The sequence below is a fragment of the Pseudopipra pipra genome, chromosome 4, assembly GCF_036250125.1.
Source record: "Pseudopipra pipra isolate bDixPip1 chromosome 4, bDixPip1.hap1, whole genome shotgun sequence".
Classification (NCBI taxonomy): domain Eukaryota; kingdom Metazoa; phylum Chordata; class Aves; order Passeriformes; family Pipridae; genus Pseudopipra; species Pseudopipra pipra.
In genome coordinates this window covers 10,217,695-10,231,802 of record NC_087552.1, presented here as the reverse complement: position 1 = coordinate 10,231,802, position 14,108 = coordinate 10,217,695, and positions in this window count along the sequence as shown.

The window sequence follows — 14,108 nt, the reverse complement described above, 5'->3', positions numbered from 1 at the left end:
AGTATTCCCTTCAAAGGGAAGTTAGTACTTTCCAATGGCACCATAATTCTCATTCGTTAAATCTTCCTTTCAGAATATTTTGGTTTAGTGGGTTGGTTTGACACTAATCATGTGTAACAGTTGTTTGCAAATGTGCAGCAACACTGTCTGTTGGGATCTGTAAAAACACTAATAGCTCCCGGAACTGTTTGCTGCAGGAACAGTGGGTTGGCTGCAGCTGTTGACAGTGATGAAAATGGGCATCAAGCTGAGACAGTCCAAGCTTGTCATGATGATAAAGGATTATCCACCTTGAGAGCTGATTGCAATTAAAGGATTATCTTAGCTAGAGAGCTAATTGGAATACTGGATCAATGATTAAGCTTTGAAGTCATTGGTTCAGGCCAGAGGTGAGATGATTTGTATTGCCTGTAGATATTGGTTCACACGAAGCCTGCATAATGAAATGACCCACAAGAAAATGATACTTTAGTCCCAATTCATGCCTGCATCAAGAGAGGTCTCATTATTAGTTTATCAAAGCAATTCAAGGGTGTATTAACATTAGTTAGGGATTGATTAGAGCTTTATAAACATTAATTTGTTCTCCTTTACTGTGAAAAACACTAGATGCTTCTGGACACTTCATAACTTTAAAGACTGTGTGGACAGTAACATCTTCTCATGTGCTTACTCAGCACATTTTGAGGTGAATGCATTCAAATAAAGACTGCTCCATTGATCTGAGAGTATATTTTGCCCCTAGCTATTATAATTGCAAAATACATGGTATTGCCTCTCTTAAGCCAATATGCCATTTAAAATATGTGCCTGCATTACTAGAGGTAACCATATGAATGACAAACTGAATTTTTCATTATTTTTTATATATTTTTGAAGTTTCCATAAGTTTACGAACAGTCTGTGTGTAAAATGTTGTGACTAGGTTTCAAAATATAATAGTTGCTGTATTAATTTTCAAGAAAACCATGTTCTAAACACAAGCAAAAAAAAACCAAAAAAAAAAACCCAGAAAAATAATCAAAATCTCTGTTTCAAGTTCCACTAAGTGTAGTTAATTTTAAACACGTATCTGTCAATTAGAAGGAAAAACCAAATTCACTCAAAACCCCAGGTGGTGTAACAGAGATATCCTTAACTCATGATCGTTACTGGGAAAAACACAACATGGAAGTTGAGCTGATGCTGAAAAAGTATTCATGCCTGAATATTTGCATAAATAAAACTGTAGACATTAGTAGACTTTAAAAGTTTTCAGGTACTATGAAATATACCACCTGTGCTAGGTACAACCTACAGGATTGTCAGTACTAAAACTCAGACTGAGATGCCAAAGTGAAGTCCTGCTCTAGAAGTTTGAATCTTTTGTTTGATTTTAGTTTCATATTTGCTCATGTTTATTCATCTCTAACAAAGCAACAGAGAGAAAAACAATAACAGAAATTAAGGCCACTATTATAAATTACAAAATCTGACAGGATGAACTCATGCAAGCCATCACAGAAAGAAAATGGATTTTTTTTCTTGTTTTAATTTACTTTATCTTATAATGACAGTCAGGATAGGAAAATCCAGAGAAAAAACTAGGCATGAAGAAATCTCCTTTACCTATTTTGTTAGATATTTTATGGAAATTTCTTAAATTTTATTTAACTTCTCAAGAAGAAATGTATCAAAATTATCTAAAAAAAAAAACCAAAACCAGTATTCAAGGCCAGAAAAAGTAAAGGTTGTCAATGTCATGAGCTTCACACTTTTATGAAATATCACTGTTGGTTTTGGGTCATAAAAATGATAGCTTCACTCGCAAAAGAGCAATGAATCATATATAGAAGTCTTGGGGGAAAAAAATGAGCTTTCATCTACACATTACTTTATTATTAACCAGAAGAGTTATTACGTTATCTTGGAAACCTACACTCCATCTGGAAGTTACTCCATGGTTGAAGGATCTCTGAAGATGTGCTTCAGTGGAAGGAATACATTTCTGTGAAAGCATCACACCTAATGTACAATACAGTGAGCTTTGATTTCATGGTCTCCTGCAGACTGCACAAATATCACTCAGTACAGCTTTTACTAGGAAATGACAGTCAGGAAGGGATGAACAGGAGCTAGATATCCTGTAATTTCAAAAGCTTACTGACTGTTTAATTCACTCAGTTGCCTGGAAATTTTACTCCTGATAGGATTAAATCCTTATTCTAAGTAACAATATAATGATACCCTTGAATATTTACCTCAGTGTTGTCTTTGGTGAAGAGTGAGTTTAATTTCCTTGAAAACCCAGGCAGCAGTTGAATCTCTAAAATCTAGATATTTGAATCTCTGCATGAATGAAGAGAGCAATGCTTGGAGTTAACAGCTGAACAGTTTAAAAAAGAAGTCAAACTAATTTGATTCTAAGGCATGTATCATCTTGATAGGTATTGGAGGTATTACTGAACTGAGAAAGAAGTTACTATCTGTGATAGCATACGAGCTAATACTTTCACCCAGCTCCTCACAAACTTCTGTATCTTTACTGTTTTGACAAATTTTGGGTGACTTTTCAGAGGATCAACACAAGCTCCCCTTTGACAACTCCCTGAAAAATTTTAGTCAAACTGTTTTAAAATCACCTCTCGTGAAGCCTCACAGCACATTGACTTCCCTGTCTCCTCCACCAGAAACAAAGGAAATGGAGGTAACTAGGATGGACTTATCCAAACAGCTGAACTTTGAAAGAGTTGCATGTAACCAATAAAAAGCTTAAAAATGGAAAGTGCTGCAGTACGGTGCTTTGTCTTATTAATGTATTGTGGGTGCTACAAAAATTTAGCAGAATAAAGTCATACAGAAGCACTTCAGGACCAAAATCAACACTTTGGGCCTGGCATGGTTTCAGTTCAGGACATACAGATCCCTACTGTATACCTCTCTTGTCCAAACAAATGAAGGAGATTATGAATTCTTTATGTGGAACAGTTACTAAAGTGGATAAAGTGTGCATTTTGTGCCTGGCTCACTTGATTGCTAGTTAAATATAAATCAGATACTGAAGTTATTCCTATGTCCTTTTCCTAGAAAGAAAAGCTAGATAGCTTCCAGAAATAATACATTGCCAAGATAATACATCACTAAAACCTTGCTGTTGAAAGGTGCTGTAACAAAGCAATTTAGGCTTGGTGACTTCGCTGGCACAGGGCCAGTATTCACCAATCTTCTGATATATAATTTTATAAACTGTGCCACACATTTCTTTAACCTCAGAGGAATGCTGCATGTGTTACTTATAATAATATAACGTGATTTTTCTTAGTAGCCTGGGAAAGAGGTTGAATTTGAATCTGTGGTGTTGATCTTACTATCAGATTAGCATTTCTCCTCAGAGTTGAAAAGGATGAAACTTACTGTTCTGCCTTCTTGGAGATCAGATTCCATGTGGAGCCCTGGATAAGTTCTGTAGAGGTACTGTGTACAAAAATAGTAAAACATAGAGTCTAAGATGGTGACAATCCTTCTCATTATTTTGCTCGGAAAATTAAAAGTAGTAAAATTTCAAAAAATGTCATTTACTGTTAAAAAATAATTTTCATATTGCATGTCAGTTAATTGTGACTGTGATAATTTAAATTTTTTCCTGTCAAATGTATTGGAATGTGTTTTTCTGGTCTTTTCATGGCTTTTCTTTAGGCTTTAACTTAAGAGAGACGTAATCATTATTGCAGTTATACTTGGAAAATGTCATTTTCATTGCTATTAAAAGTCACATATGTGTGGCAACTGGTTCTATCACGAGATTCTATCTGGTTTACTGCTACTAAAAGTGTGATTTAATATCTAACTCTATCTGACTTGACTGACTCTAGTTAAAGATGGGCAATAACTTTTAGTCAAGTGCATAAACTTCTTACAAAGACTTTGTTGTCATAAATTCTTCTCTGTTTTTTCTATAAACATATGGTTTCATCCTCTGATGTGTTGAATGTCGCTTGGAATCAACATCTTCATAGGTTGTGCCAGCCATATGATTTCTGAAAACTAGTGTTTCAGCTTTTATTATCATCACACAAAAGTACTGAAAATGTGTTCAGGGAAAATTATGGTATGAAAAGCGTTTAGGTATGAAAAGTGTTCAATCTTACAAGGAGCATTTGCAAGAAAAAGCTAATAGGTATAGCAAATCTTCTAAATAAAAAAAAAAAAAGTGAAACACTTTATGTCCTAAAGTGCTATTGACTTTGTATAAATTTAGCAATTTATTAATTTAAGGCAACACTATACTTTCATGTGCCAGACTAACAGAATAAAGTGGCAAATACACGTTCTACACATGCTTGAACTAAAGAATTAATTTAAAATACAAACATCTTGGTGGTAAAAGCGTTAAATTATATATTGCTTACAGTGGAAACAATTATAAAGATCAACCTTGTTGATGCTTTCCTTATTCTTTCATAATAGCATGACTTTTAGTTTTATTTTCTAGGGAATACAGAGAATGACACAAATCTAGTAGATGGATTTAAGTTTACTGAAACTTTGTCAGTTATGTTTCACTAGAAGAAAATAGAAATAAATAATATCAAGACTACACCACAATTATCATAATATTATAATTACTTTCTGGAAATGTTTTTTGATAGTGTTTTATGCCATGCTATCATACAATGATTTATACATTATATGAAATAAAACAAACAAATAGAGAATGAGGGAGAGTGAATCTAGGATTACTTAATACTCTAAAAACCTGTGAAAGGCAATAAATATAAGCACATAGAAACCTTATTATACAAATATAAGCCATCCATTTATTATTATTTTGTTACTTTAAATAGCATAGATTACTGTGATAGTAGTCTCCAAACATGTAACAGCTAAGAACAGAACTAAAAAAATCCAAAACAAGCTAACAAAAAAAATAGCATGTAACTTTGAAAAGGAAAATTAAAAGCTAGGAATGAAAAATCAATACTCCAGTTCTCACTGTGTACATAAGCGTCTAAGTTAATTAGTTATAATTAATTTAACTTTAATTTATATTGAATTGCTATTATTAATAATAATACATGTTCTTTGAGTCAAATTAACATAATGCTCATATGTGAATAAACTCAAGAGGGCAAGAGAGAAAATGTCAAGGGAACTGTAAAGTTTCATTATTTTCTTTCCAAAGCTAGACAATAAATTTCAAACATTGGCTCTTTGAAAGATTCTAGCTGTGTTCATTTGTTTTGACTGGTTTTTGACAGCAAATGTCAGTTCCATGCTTGCTGGCCTTCTGAATGCAGACTATTACTTTATAATTTCTGTTGTCAGGCCCCTTAAAGCTGAAATAACTTAATAAACAATTACATGTATATATTATTTTAATAAATAGAGCACATGGCTTGCTTTCTTTCAGACAATGCCTGCAATGGCCAGTGAAGAAAACTAATCAGCATTGGGTTCAGACAGCTTTCCCTTCACCTCTGGAATGGAGACATGTCAGAATCAACGAAATTATTATCACCCCTACTTTTTAAGTACTATGGAAGCCATTTTAGCCTAAATTGGGTTTAGGAATAGCCTTGATGTAAAGGTTCACCCCAGTAACCTGTAAGGTAAATAAGACTGCTATGGAGAACTTCTCTCAGATTTGGAAGAGAATCCACTAATTTAGTTGCTGAATAAATCAAAAGTATCCCTTCATCTCACCTTGTGCAATTTTTCAGTCTAGGCTCAGTCTTGTTTATTGTGTCTTGGTTTTGTTTAGTGTGTGAATAGCTACCTAGCGTGGTGTTAAAACAGAGTAACACTAAAAACATTTTACCAAAGTATTTTTTATAAGCAAGTGCTCATTGCAACTCTTTTTGCAGACTTGCTGCCCGCTCCTGGGGTAGTTGCTGTTTCTATGTCACTTGGAGTTCAACAGCTTGTTGTGTCGACATGTGTACAAGAGTAACAGTGATGAAAAAAACCAGTGGCTGTAGACAGGAACATGTAGGTTATTAGAGTTTCTTCTAATCTTTTTAAGATTAGGAGTTACTTGTGTTATTTAAATACTGCATCATTCTTTCTGAATTGGGCCTCAGATAAGTGTTATCATTTGTGTAATAAATAGGGCTCAGCAAATAACATATATGTAATTTGAATGAAAATGCTTAGAGGAGAAAGCCTTGAGTTACTTTAGGACAGCTGCCATTACATTACACTGTGAGAAAATAAGAAATGTCATTTCCCTGGGAGCCATTAAAGGGCCCTTAGCTCTCATCATAGGTAGGAGCTGGGGATGATGTAAGTGCTATATTTAATAAACCATGAGTTTGGTAAAAAGAATTTAGAGTGCATTTTGGTGAAATTCAAACAAACAATTACTGTGAATCTGCATAGTAGTTTTAATACAATAGCTATTAGACTAATCCATGAAAAATCTTGTGTTTTGTTCCTTCAGGTCCCACTGGACCAAGGCAAAGTCTAGAGTCAGTTAGGATTATGGTTAGGGGTAAGCAGACTAGAATGAGAACACTATTTATCCAGGCATGATTGAATATTGTCTAGACCTCATCTAAGGATAGCAATAGAATGTCTAAACCAGATACCATGGCATGGCATTGAGACTGATGTAAAGAAATCTACTCCCAAATACATTTAGTGCAATAGTTTTTACATTTCTCAGAGAGATAAGGAATTGGGCTTTTCCAGTGTGTTCAATTTCAGTTTGAAGTTAGTGTTCAAATTTGTTAGAATATATGGACTGTGAGTAGGTGTAACACAGCTCAGGAACCAACAGATTATTAAATGTGTGACTTCCAAATGCCATTTGAGGCAGTATTATTTCTCTATTGGGGATCAGAATTTATTAAAATAGTAGCAATCAATTGGTACTACGTACCCCAAATTATTGTAGTAGTCACTAGTTTTCTTGGAGAGAAACTAGTTGCATAACTTCTCAGTCTAAGGTAGCTTTTGGGTCTACTCCTTGAAGTACCCATGTGTTTGGAGTGTTCCCCACCATATCTTGGGGTGTTCAGAACTGGTGGCAGCTGTATTACACAGATCATGGTTTCTGAGAGGGACAGACAGCCTGTGTACCAGGCACAGCCTTGCACTCTTCCTTGAAACAACAGGGCACATGGCAGGGTCATACTGTGCAGTCCCTCACTTGCCACTTTGACTGCAGAAAATCTTAGTCACATTCTCTCTGCTATTGTATCTCCATGTTCTGTGGTAAGTAGAGGCCCAGGCACCATCCACCAGATGAAATGCATCCTGTCTGTCAAATGCTTTCAGCTCTCTCGCAGGGCACTTATCGCTCCCTGTGAAAGAGGACCCAATACAATGGCATATGACTTAAGAGGATTTCTCTGAGCTTCAGACTGGAATGAAGGGTTCTACTCCTTTGATGAGGCTTTGAACCTGCAACTTTATACTTGCAAAGCCTGTACTAGCACCATCACCACCTTCCCATGCTATGGGTATGCATCAGGGAGAGCTAATCCACATTCTCATTCCATGAATTTAAAACTAAGGGGGCTTGCAGCAAGCATTAAACTTTATCTTAGGTAGTCAATAGTAAAAGAGCATCCATATGTCACTCTGGTTTCAAAAGTAGATAAGGCACTCAGCTGCATTCTTTAATGCAAATCCCTCTAAAACCTTATATGCTATTAGTAGTCTGCTAGTTATTTGATGAAAGAGAAAATTAACTTTTCAAAGAGCAAGGCAAAAAATAGAACTGAGTCTATTACACCAACCAATCCAATATTCTGCACAATGAGATAGTGTTTCTTTCTCCTCATTATGCCTAGCAAAAGCAATCAACAGAAGCCTGAAATGATAATTGTACAGAAATGCAATCTGATTAAAAGTAGAGATCGGCAGGTATTGGAAATAACCCACCTATCTCTGAAAGAAAATGCAAAGTCTATATGGTACGAGTGTTGGATTGTTTTAACTCAGCGTTGCAGGCTTGGTTTTCTTTCTAGCTAACTTTGCTCTGGGTTAAGACAACTGCCCTCATAATGGACATGTGTCAGTTTAAAACTCAAGTAAATAACATGAGAATTAATGCCATAATGTTCATTCAATTTAAAGACTCGTATGTACATTAATGTTGTGATCTCTTCGCCACTTATTCTACCCCAAAGCTTTCAGTAAGCTGCAGTAAATCAGAAGCTAATTCTGGGTCACACCAAGGTTAATTAGAGAAGATTAAGATGGCACTGGATTTGCCCATAAATTCTGTAGCAACAGTTATTAACCATTTGGTGTTTATCTAAAATAACACAAAATTATGCCAATCAGGATCTTATATTATATTTGCATTAAGTGAGGGGGAAAAAGCTATTTCAGGTACTGTTATTTGGGAATTGCTGGTGAGTGGCAAACTGTCAGGGAAAATGCTCCTTTAAGAATAAATTGGAATAAATGGAGAAAGATAAGTGTGAGACACTTGTGTGTACTTTTTCACATACCCACAAGCAGGCTGGAGACTCAGCATGTTCAAGATTAATTTGATAAATAGCAGCTCCTTTTTCAGCACATGCTGCACTGAATCTGCGGAATACAGAGATGGATAGAAGGGAAAATTATCAGAGGGAAGAAACAGGAGAGTAGATCTAAAGGGTACCTTAGCCCTATCTTTCATAACACAAGATGATTTATGTACACTCCACCTAAACCGTATGCAATGCATCTCTCTTCCAGCACAGTAACCGCATTTGGAAATGACTTTTATGTTCATACCATTTTTGAGTCCTACTTCAGCCTGCCTCTCCCTCTTCCTCTCTGCTTCATACAAAGCAAACATTTTAGTTCTTGGATTCCTAGTTCCTTAAATTTCAATTTGCTTCCAAGGGAGAGGGAAGACCTGAGCTGAGGGTCTTCATAAAGGCAGCTGAGTTCTACACTATTCTTGGTGGCCATTCTGAGGCTGACCCATTCCCTAGATGGATCTAAGAGAAAACTGGTATTGCTGGTGTGCAGAAAGCATCAGACAGCATCTTTGCTGTGTCACCTCTGTAGGACTATGGAGGAAACTTGATTTAATAGTGGCAGTAAAGAATAGATATTTGTTTGAAAATATTTGTCTGAGAGAGGAGAGAGCATTAGCTGCACTGTAGAGTATACCTGCAATATAACTAAGACAGCTGTGACCACAGGTGTATGATTGCTTTTTTTATAAGCAAAGAGTGTGCAATGGAAAGTATTCAGCTGAATCTCAGCTTTAAGAAAACAGAAATTCAAAGTGAAGGTGTTTCTGTTAAAGAGAAGAAAATGGGAAAATCCTACTTATGAAGGTAAGGAGACTGAACTGCTTAGTTTAAAGAAAAGGACCATTTTCATTATACATCTTAAATTTTGGGGAAAGTGTTATAGAAGGTAAAAATAATGGTAGGCTTCTCACTAGGTAGTGTTATTTACACTGACTAAGACAAGACAAAATTGTAACTACTCAGGCACAGGAAGGCTTCCACTATCTGTAAGCTGCTAATAATTTCTGTGAAGCCATAAACCTTAACAATATTTAAGTAAAGAAACTAGTCAGGGAAAGCTGTGAGTGTAACTATAGTGGCAATCAACAGTAGAAATATTCTACAGCAAACAACCCTATCAGGGAACCAGCTGGAAGAACAGGTATAAAATCTAGATAAAGATGACAGGATGGGTAACAATGTTAAAGATGACAGAAAAACAGATAAAGCCCTTGTTCTCAGAAAGCCTTGGGGCAAGAAGACACTTCATGTAGTTAACTTACCTAGGGTCTCACAGTCTATTGGAAGTGTTGTTTTGGATGTACAGCTTTCTACCATCCCAAATAACTACTCTCCATCACAAATCAGCCAAAATAGCAGAGGTTGTAATCATGAGATGTCCTACAGAGTCAGGCTAATGATCTACCAGTGGTCCAGCCTGATTTTCTGTCTTTGACAGTGACAATAATGACAGTGATGCTATGTAGAAAAGATATGCGAGTCAGACCACTACCTACTCTGAAAAGAGGCACTTCTTTTGATCTTTTTTGAACTAATCTCCTGCCAATAGTTCTTTTATTCTAGGATTTGGAAAACAGCAGTTCTGTCTTCGCCTTATCAAGCCATTCAGCAGAAGTGGCTGCTGTGCATATAGAAAGGCAATCAGCTGGTGAGAAATAGCCCGTGGCAATGCCAGGCTTGCTCTATATACACAGGATATCTGCTTTGCTATGTGAAGGAAGAGGTATAGTCTTAGAAATTCCTTGGACTCTGACTTGTCCTTATTGCCAGAGATGCCCATCTCAACATTGGCTCACAGTCACTGCTGTTCTTCTTCAGATTTTATCCCAAATATGTTATGATAAACATGATTATTAATAAAGTAATTTTTATTTTTTTTTCTGCATTTAATTTTTTTTTATTGCCACACTAGGAGAATTACTTTCTAACATTTGTATTTACTGCTGTCTATTGAAATTTGATACTTTAATTTGGTCTTTAGAGCAGCTAGTTAAAACCAGCATGCATACTAAATAATAGAATTAGACCTGTGAGACATAAGATAACAGAATGGTAAAGGGATGTCAGTGGTACAAAATAAATGCTGTTCCTTACAAAACTGCAGGAACCAAGGAATGTTTCCCATAAATATTTACTGAGGATCAAAATTGTGCAGTACTTCTGCCACAAGGCACTTGTATTCTAATAGCAGCATAGGAGAAAGCTTCTATGCATTTTTCTTCCTTTCTCTTTTAGACAGTACATATTCACGATGACATCCATTTGCTGCCTTACATTTAATTTAAATATTTGACTGCTTCATCTGCATGACTCTCAATTATCTGTCTTCTCTGTTATGACTTGCCTCGTTCCAACTCTTCTAAAGGAACTTTAGGAAAGAAAGAAATGGAGGGGAAAAAAAGTAAAAATTAAGGTTCTAGGGTCCCAAACAACAGAGTAATACTGATTTGACATTCAGGATTGACAATAATCTTTCACAGGCTGTAATTTTAAGATTGCAGAGCTTGTGTCCTTTTGGCCCCTGGAGGTGAGGATTTTGTGTCATCGTAAATAAGACACAGTCCTATATAAGCTGCAATATATATCTCTATTTGGTACTGAGATGTTGTCTATTCTACTCTCAGTACTTTATGCCTACAATCTTGATTCTACTGGGTGCCTTGAGACAGACAGACATGCAAGGAGGTAGGAAAGTTATTCTAAACTGGTTTTGAGGTTTAAAAAAAAGATAAGAGCTCCATTCACTGAAAGACTACATATATTTTTGTGACTTTTCCTCCTAAACATGCTTTTTGCTGAAAAAACCCTCTCATATTTAATATGTGTACTTTTATTTGTATTAATTTTATGTGACTTTTTACTCTCTTTTGATGAGAGAGGTCTGCTAAAAATAAACCAACAATAATTACTCTACCTGCTTTTTAAAAATGAAAATAATGGAGGAAAAAGTCAAAGAATTTTTGTTGGAGAAAAAAATATTCATGACATATACTTTCCTGTGTGCATAGCTTCCAGGCCATTTAAAAAAATCCAACAAGCAAAAAAAACAACCCACCCCCCTCCAAAAAAAAAATCACAGGATGTATTGTGAAAAATTCCAGATTACGGAATTGTTTACCCTCTTTAAAAAAAGGAAATTACAATAAACATTACTATATGGTATTACCTGTTTGTGTTATATTAGCGTCTAGAAAAAGCATAGGATTGGAAAAGGTAATATATTAATTTTATATCTTGGTGAATACTAATTATTTTACACTAATAGTATTTACTATTCTCTTCATTCATTATTAGAGTACTACATCAGATTTTATTACCCTTGAGAAAGTTAAATACTTATGTCAAGAATGGGTAATTACACCTGTATCTTCTGTTTCCTTTTCTCCAGCAATTGTATAAAATGTATGGGTACAGTCTGCCTAGTCAGTCACCAAACTCTGCATCTTTATTTTAAGGCCACAGTTCTACAGGCTTTTTCTGTCATATTTAACCTTTTTTCCTGGATTTTTCTTTTGCCTGAAGAAACAACAGAATATAACTTATATTTTCATCAACGGTGATTTTTGACTCTCAAGATATTGAAAGAAAGACTAAATCAGCTCATCCTACCTCCAACCAAACGTCTGCCCTAGATACTACTTATTATAGGGCACATATTAAGAAGGAGTAATCATTCTTTATTTATTAATGCAACAATAGAGCTGGAAGAGAATTGCTTCACAATCCTCAACACTACAACTGGAAGAATTAACAGCTGTGAAAAATAAAATATATCTTACTAATAAGATGTGTACTCTATATATTTACACCCAGTAAACGTCTAGATGAAAAGAATATAGAAGAGCCCACAGAACACCCCACTGACAGCTAATGCAAAAGCAAAGCAATTTTAACTCACCTCTTCTTATGCAAGATGCTGTGCCCCATTATATGACACTCTAGGACTGGAAAAGTGGGTAAAAAACCATCTACCTAAGTAATGCTTTTCCACCTATATCTATGTATCTATTATAGATGTACAAAACACACATAGTTCAAATTTGCATGCACAATACTCAGACCAATTAATTTTCATTTCTTCCAGTTTTCTCTGTGTGTGTCCATAAGTCAGATTCTAGACCCACAATATGTTTTGTTAAAATAAACATTTTCCAAGCTGTCACCGGATGCTTCAGAAAAATGTATTATGGTGTATTTTTTCTTTGTAGAAAACTTGGGGATACTGCTTCTTACAGACAGTTGCATTTTAATGTCACAGAGGTATGCAGCTGACAGCAAGGTCACAGACAGCCATTCCAACTTGCAGGGCCAGTTGCCAGATGTAACAGATTTGTCTTTCATGGGATTAATGTTCTACAATCACTTGTACCAAAGCAGGTAATTGAAAAGACTTTTTTGGGTTTTCCAAACAATTATTTTGGCAACATGGATTCCTATCCTAGTTTTATCAGGCTGGTATACTATAAACATTTTATTTTTGTGTAACACAGCAAGGATTAAAGGGGAGTAAAATAACTGTCTATGGCATTAAATCACAAATGGCCTTTGCTAGAAAAGCTGTGTAAACGCTGCAACAAAGATGTTTCCTGTGTAGGAATAGCACAGAAACAATGCATGGATTAACATGCTGTGCACTGCTCCTCTTGCCAAAGAAGTTGGGAAAAGGTGATAAAAAGGGTAAACTTAGATATTTTCTGGTTTTATTTCTGATTGATACAGATTAACATACATGTTAAGGTCTTCAGACTACTTTGCAGCAGCACTGCCCAAGGAAGGCTGCAGAAGTGCTATTTAGGCAGCATCCTTGAGTTGCACTCTGTACAATGAAAAAATATCATAAAATCTGGCTGTGTAGGCTGTATATTCTAAAAAATCTTGGTTGAATTTTCTTTTCACTGACCACTCAAAGTTGAAAATAGCTTATGCAAAACCTTATTTCGAGTACTGGGGGAACAGAGTTACATATGATGAATCATATAATCTTAGCAATTACTGTCAAAGTCTTGTCAGTTTGGAAGAATAGAAATGTAAAACACTCGCTTAAATTTAAAAATAAAAAAATAGAAATGGACAATCAAGAAAAAGTAGTTTCAAAGAACTTCCTATGAAATCAAATAAAAAGAACACAATGGCAAGAACAACAGTAATGGGCTTTTCTACCTTCTTTCTTTCCTATGAGGAGAGTCATAACAATTTAAACATGCACTGACTCCATCTCAAGAAGGAATCAAGGAGAAAAGATGAGTGTTTCCAGGCTAAAGGTAGAACATCCTCCAGCTGTATGATTTGGAAAGATGAAGACAGCTGGGAGGACAGAGCAGGTGATATGCAAGCTGTAGGCTTTACAATTAACCTGTCATCTTGAACTTTCTGTTTTCTACTCCAGCAATATATGTGCTCCTGAAACCTATCTACACAAGATTGCTCAGCTTCAGCTGTTCAGAAGAGGTGATCAGTGCAAATAGTATGCAAACCCCCCTTTTGTTTAATATTTTCCTTTTCTTATCCAGATACCTTTTGATGTGTGTTTTTTTTCTTAAATTCTGCATTTCAATACAACCATAAAGTCTGATTCTGGTTTTCTTGCACTGTTGTAAATTGGAATTAGTAACATAAATTAATCTGAGTTTACAGGAAAGACTCGCA